The sequence below is a fragment of the Stomoxys calcitrans genome, chromosome 4, assembly GCF_963082655.1.
Source record: "Stomoxys calcitrans chromosome 4, idStoCalc2.1, whole genome shotgun sequence".
NCBI lineage: Eukaryota > Metazoa > Arthropoda > Insecta > Diptera > Muscidae > Stomoxys > Stomoxys calcitrans.
In genome coordinates, this window is record NC_081555.1 from 75,898,427 (window position 1) to 75,907,395 (window position 8,969).

An 8,969-nucleotide genomic window follows, 5' to 3' on the forward strand; every position below is an offset into this window, starting at 1 on the left:
AGATTTTATACAGGCTGCCAATACACTATTTATAGAATGATCCTTAATTTTCGGTGAGTCAGCTTCAGAATTTTGATGAATTTTATTTTATGCTCATTTTAAATTACTCTTAAACTAGTTTTTTTATGACTTCAACAGGTTATTGTTGGTGTCGGTCAATTGGTTTTGAATGACTTTTATTTCCATAAAATTTTATGCAAACAAACTGAAGACATAAAGCAACTATAAGAGCTATTATGCTTAAATCATGTCGCTACTTTGAACTTTTTTAAAATCGATCGAAGATCGGTTTTTATACCCACTACCGAAGGATGGAGATATATTAATTTTGTCATTCCGTTTGCAACACATCTAAATATCCATTTCCGACCCTATAAAGTATATATATTCTTGATCGGCGTAAAAGCAGGGTCTTTTGATTTTGATTTCGTCAATTTGTCCCAGATCGGTCCAGATTTGGATATAGCTGCCATATAGACCGATATCTCGATTAAAAGTCTTGGCCCCATAAAGGCGCATTGATAATCCGATTTCGATGAAATTTAACGCAGTGACTTATGTTAGGCTTTTCGACATCCATGTCGTGTAAAATTCGGATCGGTTTATTTTTAGATATAGCTAGATATTGAACGATGACTTGTACTTATCAGTATTTGGTCCAAATCGAAACATATTTCGATCTAGCTGCATTATGCAGTTATGCATTTTTCACCTGATTTTGACTTGAAGGAGGTTTACATATATACCCGAGGTGGTGGGTATCCAAAGTTCAGCCCGGCCGAACTTAACGCCTTTTTACTTGTTTTTTTTTTCTTATGAAAAAGAAGTCCGGCCATATAGACCGATCTGGCGATTTAGGGTCTTAAGCCTATAACAGGCGAATGTATTACCCGATTTCACTGAAATTTGGAATAGTATGTTGTATTAAGACTCCCAACATCTGTTCCGAAAATGATCCAGACCGGACTGCATTTAGATAGATATTAGCTGCCATAGAGACCAATCTTCAGCTTCAAGGCCTAAACACAACAAAAGGCGCATTTATCAGGCTATATACCGATTCATAGTTGACATGTATATTGGAGGTCATGGGAGAAGCCGGTGTACAAAATTTTATATAAATCGGATAATAATTGCTCCGTCTAGAGGCTCAGGAATTCACGATCCAGATCAGTTTATATGACAGCTATATCGAGATCGCCTTAAAATATCATGAAGATCAATAATATATATACTTTATGGGGTCTTAAAGTATAGGAGGAGTTATAAAGAGAATGACAAAATAAGAATACCCCCATCCTATGGTTTTAGAAGCTATAAATAAAAACAAAACGATCTGAACCATATGCGACACGGATGTCGAAAAGCCTAACACAACGAACTGTGCCAAATCTCGACGAAATCGGAAAAGAAATGCGCCTTTTATGGCCCCAAAACCTAAAACCGAGAGATCGGTCTATATGGCAGCTATATCCAAATCTGGACCGATCTGGGCCAAATTGAAGAAGGACGTCGAAGAGCCTAACTAAACTCACTGTCCCAAATTTCAGCAAAATCGGATAATAAATGTGGCTTTTATGGGCCTAAGACCCTATATCGGTCTTAGGCATCTATTGTATATCCAAATCTGGACCGATTTGGGCCAAATTGATGAAGGACGTCGAAGAGATTAACGCAACTCACTGTCTCAAATTTCGTCAAAATCAGAAAATTAATGCGCCTATTATGGCCCCAAAACCAAAAACCGAGAGATCGGTCTATATGGCAGCTATATCCAAATCTGGACCGAACTGGGCCAAATTGACAAAAGATTTCGAAGGGCCCAACACAACTCACTGTCCCAAATTTCAGCAAAATCGGATAATAAATTTGGCTTTTATTGGCCTAAGACCCCAAATCGGAGGATCGGTCTATATGGCAGCTATATCGAAATCTGAACCGATCTGGGTTCAGAACGAAGGATGTCGAAGGGCCTAACACAACCCACTGCCCCAAATTTCAGTAAAATCTATTAATAAATGCAGCTTTTATGGGCCTAAGACCCTAAATCGGCGGATCGGTCTATATGGGGGCTATATCAAGATACAGTCCGACATAGCCCATCTTTGAACTTAACCTGTTTATGGACAGAAAAAGGATCTGTGCAAAGTTTCAGCTCAATATCTTTATTTTTAAAGACTGTAGCGTGATTTCAACAGACAGACGGATGGACATGTCTAGATCGTTTTAGATTTTTACGCTGATCAAGAATATATATACTTTATAGGGTCGGAAATGGATGTTGGGTGGTGGGTGTTGCAAACGGAATGACAAAATGAATATACCCCCATCTTTCGGTGGTGGGTATAAAAATAACTGCTGACTGATAGCATTATCAAAAATCTTTCTTTTTTTTGACACATTTCCTTTCTTAGGGAGTTTGAAATTTTTTTTGTTAACACGGAATCTGACTCGACAAATATCATTGACGTTTTTCGTACATAACACTTAGGGAAATCATTATTCGCAAACTATTTGCATTGCAAAAAGATTTTTTTGAAAGTAAATCAAACAAATAAAAAGGCGTTAAGTTCGGCCGGGCCGAACTTTCGATACCCACCACCCCGGATATATATGTAAACCACCTTTCATCAAAATCTGGTGCAAAACTCATACCTATATATATATATATATATATATATATATATATATATATATATATATATAGCTATATCAATATATGTTCCGATTTGGACCTAATACTAATAAGTAAAAGTCATTGTTCAATTGTATAAAACAAAATATTGGTCTTTTTAGTAGGTATATCTAAAAATAACCCGATTTGAACTATATACGACACGGATGTCGAAAAGCATAAAGTAAGTCAGTGTGTCAAATTTCAGTGCAATCGGATTAAAAAAGCGCCTTTTATGGGGCCAAGACTTTAAAATGAGAGATCGGTCTATATGGCAGCTATATGCAAATCTTGATCGATCTAGACCAAATTGCAGACATATGTGGAGGGGCTTAACTTAACTCTTTATCCCAAATTTCGGCAACATCGGACAATAAATGATCGGACTATATGGCAGCTATATCCAAATCTGGACCGATTTCAGCCAAATTGACGGAGGATGTTGAAGGGGATAACACACTGTCCCAAATTTCCGAAAAATTGGATAATAAATATGGCTTTTATGGGCCTAAGACCCTAAATGGCAGCTATACTCAAATCTAAACCGATCTAAGCCATATTGACGGAGAATGTCGAGGGGCTTAAGACAACGTACTGTCCCAAATTTCCGAAAAATTGGATAATAAATGTGGCTTTTATGGGCCTAAGACCCTAAATAGCAGCTATACTCAAATCTAAACCGATCTAAGCCATATTGACGGAGAATGTCGAGGGGCTTAAGACAACGTACTGTCCCAAATTTCCGAAAAATTGGATAATAAATGTGGCTTTTATGGGCCTAAGACCCTAAATGGCAGCTATACTCAAATCTAAACCGATCTAAGCCATATTGACGGAAAATGTCGAGGGGCTTAAGACAACGTACTGTCCCAAATTTCAGCAAAATCGGATAATAAATGTGGCTTTTATGGGCCTAGGACCCTAAATCGGAGGATCGGTCTATATGGCAGCTATATCCAAATCTGAACCGATCTGAGTCATATGGACGGTGGATGTCGAAGGGTCTAAGACAACTCACTTTTCCTAATTTCAGCAAAATCGGATAATAAATATGGCTTTTATGGGCCTAGGACCCTAAATCGGAGGATCGGTCTATATGACAGCTATACTAAAATCTGAACCGATCTAAGCCATATTGACGGAGAATGTCGAGGGGCTTAAGACAACGTACTGTCCCAAATTTCAGCAAAATCGGATTATAAATGTAGCTTTTATGGGCCTATGACACTAAATCGGAGGATCGGTCTATATGGGAGGTATATCCAAATCTGAACCGATCGGAGCCAAATTGACGGAGGATGTCGAAGGGCCTAACACAACTCACTGTCCCAAATTTCAGCAAAATCGGATAATAAATGTGGCTTTTATTGGCTTAAGACCCTAAATCGGCGGATCGGTCTATATGGGGGCTATATCAAGATATAGTCCGATATAGCCTATCTTCGAACTTAACCTGCTTATGGACAAAAAAGGAATCTGTGCAAAATTTCAGCTCAATATCTCTATTTTTGAAGACTGTAGCGTGATTTCAACATACAGACGGACGGACATGTCTAAATCGTCTTAGATTTTTACGCTGATCAAGAATATATATACTTTATAGGGTCGGAAATGGATATTTCGATGTGTTGCAAACGGAATGACAAAATGAATATACCCCCATCCGTCGGTGGTGGGTAATAGCCTCGTCCTCTCGTGATCCGGATCCCCCCATAGGATTTTCGTCGTCCTACCATCTGTTTAGCTGTACCACAGTGTTACATGTTCGTCGTCCACGCCCTTAACTCGGACTGCTTCAACACGAAAGAATTCTGGCTAACCAAGTTTATTGACGGCAGTCCTCGGCCTTCAAAGCCATATCTTTTGCCCTTTTGTTCCCCCTTACTCCGTTATAGCCCTGCACCCAAACGATGCGGATTGTGCTATCCTCAGAGAGAGCGTTAACCTTCTTCTTACACTGCAATGCTGTCCAGGTTGTTATTGCCCTTATGGCCACTTCACTTTCCGTAAAGATGTTCTCACTCGATGACCTCGAGCTAGTACCACACCACCTCACGCATTCCGTGACCGCCCGGATCTCCGCCTGCAGGACCGTATTATGGTCGGATAGTCTAAACAGATCTCAGTCCCTGGGTTCTCAATGTAAGCCCCCAGGCCCATTCTGTCCCTAATTTTGATTCATCCGTGTAACATGATTTTCCAGATGACAATACCATGGTTCTGTCAGTCCAAGATTGTGCCGCTGGCAGCAGTTTCTCGCGCTCGACCTCAAGTGTCGTCTCAGGTATCCGATCGGAAACTTCTTCCATTCCTTCCAGGTTTCCTTTCGTCACCTCAATTATACCGCTATGCTATGAGCTGCTCCCATCCTCAATTCATTTTCCCATCGCCTTAAATCTCATAGCCGCAGTGGCTGACTCACACTTAATCTGTTTGACAATGGGTCGTATATACTGAACAGTCTCCAGTGCCCTAGTGGGCGTGCTCATCGCCCATTATCTGTTGTATGGTCCTTATGTTGCACTTATTCTCCATAACAGTTTACCAAACTATTGAGGCGTAAGGAAGTATTGGTCTAATCACGCTCCTGTAGACTATCTTCTAATTCAGGCCCCATTTCGAACCTACGGCCCGTCTACATAGCGCCCAACATCTGTGAGCGTTCTCAGTACGCTACTGAATGTGACACTTCCAATTAAGTTTCCTGTCCAATCTCTTTCCTAAGTATTTGACCTTGTCAGATATCGAAAGCGCTTTGTTAGGGAAATGTGGTGCGTCAAATTGGCCCATCTTCGTTTTGCCCGTGAACAGGCATATTTTAGTCGTTTCTGGTTTCACATTGAAACCCTGGGTCTAGCATAGTCCCATGCCATATGCAAGACCCTTTCGGCCTCGGATCCATACTGCCTCGGATCCATACCACTAAAAAGTATTATAACATCATAACTCTGTCCACTTTCTGCCTTATATTTATGCCATGGGACCCTGAATTTATCCCCCTGTTTCGTAGCATATGGTTCATCCCGTCTCTAAGGACCAGGTTCACCCGGCACTGGACTAAGGGTTGGATCAATGTGTCGGTCCGCACACATAGCAGTCTCCACCGTCCTTCCCTTGACATACACATGATGTTTGTATTTGAGCAGTTCGCATGGTGTCCACAATGCGTTCCATGGTTTTGAGTAAAAATGATGTAAGGCTTATAGGACAGTAGGCCTTTGGTGTCGCATAACTTGCTTTGCCGGGCTTGGATATAAATACCACCATTGCTTCCTGCAGGTTTTCGGAGTATATGCAGGTCCTAGGCACGCTGTGGAAATAGTGGCCAGATGAAGCGCCAGATAGTCGGCCTCCTTTTGTAGTAACGCCGGAAATATTCCATAAGGCTTCCTTGGCCATAAATTCCGTCGTGATAAACTTTCGATCAATACCATTATTCCAAGATCCCTGTGTCTCCGTGAGTACAGTCATATCCTGTGGACAATGCGTTTTCATCAAAAGCTTTAACATGTCCTCCGTTTCTCTGCTCTCATTCCCATGTCGTCTACTTACACTTCAGTTTGAACATGGGTTTTTTAGGGAATTTTTTTATCTTGGCGGCGTCATTAACGCTATCGGCCTGTTCGCAGAAAACCTTTCAGGACGCACGTTTTGCCGCTTTGTTAATTGACATTTTCGTCAACTTGGACAATCCAAATTAACTTGCCCAAGTTTTCTTCTGAGTAGTCTTCCGAATTTTCTCCAGTTGGTTTTCAACTTATTCCGTAAGCTTATCGGATTTGGCGCTAGCTGTGCATTCTAAACCTAATGAAGCGATGGTCTGAGAATGAATGCTCCATGGAGACCCTCCAATCCTGAACATCATCGATTATATTTTCCAAAAATATTGTCACATCTAAAAACTCATCCCTAATTCTATTACCAATATTAAGTGCTATTAGGTCGTTAGTAATCAGGAATTCTGCCAAAGCTTGGCCCCGCTTATTAATGTGGGTACTACTCCACGAAATGTGGTGAGAATTCGTAGCGCACCCTATTAGTATCTCATTTCCTGTCTGTTTTACTTTTCTCACCAACCGTTATTCCTCTTTCCTCACCAACCGTTATTATTGTGGGTACTACCCCACGAAATGTTGTGAGAGTTCGCATCGCACCTTATTAGTACTTTGAGTTTCCCGTCCCTGCACTGCCTCATGTTCCGACATTAAGATCTTTGCCTATACTAGTCTTCCAAATCTTGAATAAATGGGCTTTTTGGGAGCAAGTTATGGTTTCATCGTCAGCTCCCTGTACGTTAGGCGACATTGAGTTCTCTGTCGTCGGGTCCCTGTTCGTCAGCCTGTGTTGGGTCTTTCGCCCCCGCACTGCCTGACGATTCAGTATTACGATCTTTGCTTATCCTAGTCTTCCCACTGTCTGTGAGATCGGGTAGAGATATCTCTTTCAAATTCGGAATGGTTGAAGCTAAGGTGCTACCGAGAACGTGTGCAAAAAGCCCTAGGTTTTCCGGGCTCCTCTTGGCAGGCCCCTAAATTTGGTTACCGCGGTATTTCAAAAATTTGCTACGACTGCCAAATCTTCGTTTGAGGTCCGATTTCCAAATTAGTTTTTTTGCTGGGTAGAGATCATCCATAAAATCAATACAAAATATTCTGTATGAGGTTACAATATCTCTACTCGTTTAAGGAATATTCGACTTCTATTTTTTTTGCAATTTTGACCGAGATTTTCTTTATATTTTGCACATTTCGAAAGCATTTGTCGTTCGATTTTAATTTTTATGCATGATTTGGATTTGTGACAAAAATTTTTCACACCTGATAATTCTTATAAAAGTTTGGAAGTCAAATATGTGAAAAGGTGTATTTTTTGCATTGTTGGTCAAAGAAATAATGTCATTATTAAGAAAACTTGCTTAATTACCTTCATTTTTTTTGTTTCTTGAGAAGAAGAGATATTGTATTGGTTATTGGAAACCATCTCCACATTCACTATGTTTAGTATAGATATCTTTATCCGTACAAATGTTATAGAACTATTATATAGAAGACTTGCTGGGCAGGGCCCGCTCCGCTGCGCCATCTTTCACTCTCTTATTTTATCTGACCACTATATCGGCACAGTCAGGATATAAGTCCTATTTGGGGGTGGTACGGCCTTTCCGATATTTCGCCCCTAATGTGGATATCAAATTAGTGCTCTTCTCCCAAATACCTTTCATTTTAGCCTCATTTTGCTATGTTTGGTAAATATGTCCGGTATGGGGGTATCTTGGGAGTAAGACAGAATATGTCCAGTTTGAGGGTATGCAGGGAATAGAGCTGCCACCCACACACCTAAAAAATGTCAGCTTCGTGCTCTACTCTCGAAATTCCTTTTATTTGTGCCCCAATTGCCCCTAGACACTTGGTACCGAATGTTTATATCAGATTCATGCTCGACTCTCAAATATCTTTTATTTGAAGTCAGGTTTGGGGAATGGGGCGGCCACTCAGTCACTTGGCCCTGAAAAATGTACCAGATTCGTGCTCTCTATTGGGGCTGATGTGGATCCCTTGAAACTTGATCCCAAAAGTAGGTATCAATTTCGTGCTCCACCCCCAAGTACCTTTCAGTTGAGCTCCATATTGCCATGGTCGTTAAATATGTTCGATTTAGAGGTGTTTTGGGGGGAGGGGTGGTCCCCCAAACACTTAGTCACACAATTGGATATCATATACGTTTTCTACTCTTAAATACCTTTCATTTGAGTTCCATATTGTCTTGATTGGTCTGCATATATTTAAAGGGTTTTAGGGGTTGGCCGGCACCCCTAGGTACCCCATCCGAAATGTCAATATCAATTTTTTGTTTTTAGGTTACTATAGGAGCATACAAAATTTTGCTTAAATCTTATAACCATTCTCCGAGATCTTATGTTTCTGAAAATTAGTGTTAGGGGAAGGACTCATTGAGAGGCTAGTTCCGTGAACATATTATTTCACGTTTGGGACCAGCTGCCTCAATCGTGAGATTTAGCACCTAAAGAAAATTTTTTGAGGGACTATGTTAAAGCTCATTTCTATACAGACAATTGACGCATTGGAAGAAAACATTGAAGAATTTAGTCGTGAGATACCGGCCGAAATGTTGGAAAGCGTATGCCAAAATTGGACTAAACAGATGATTTAGGCGCAGTCACGGTTACCATTTGCATGAAATAATCTTCAAACATTAAATTATATGGACCGTACTATCGTTTCAAATAAAGATTTTATGCATTTTTCTGAATTTCATGTGTTTTTTTAAACTTTCC